This window comes from Arachis duranensis, chromosome 4 (assembly GCF_000817695.3).
Source record: "Arachis duranensis cultivar V14167 chromosome 4, aradu.V14167.gnm2.J7QH, whole genome shotgun sequence".
Lineage (NCBI taxonomy): Eukaryota > Viridiplantae > Streptophyta > Magnoliopsida > Fabales > Fabaceae > Arachis > Arachis duranensis.
Window position 1 is genome coordinate 103,976,478 of NC_029775.3, and position 247 is coordinate 103,976,724.

A 247-nucleotide genomic window follows, 5' to 3' on the forward strand; every position below is an offset into this window, starting at 1 on the left:
CTACACTACACTTCAATTCAGCTAAAAAAAAGTAATTTGCGGATCAGAGAAGCATAACGGCGACGCAGCGGGGGGGCAAGAGGACCGGTGGTTTCGTCAGAAGAAGGGAAGAAACACACGCGGTACGCGAGTTTTTGCTTGCGCTGTGTATCTTCTCTTCTCTCTTGTGTGGGTTAAAGGGTTCGGGAAAATTAACTAGTAATTAAGGCTTCGGTTTTGATGTCCCAAAATATGTGGATCATTAAAT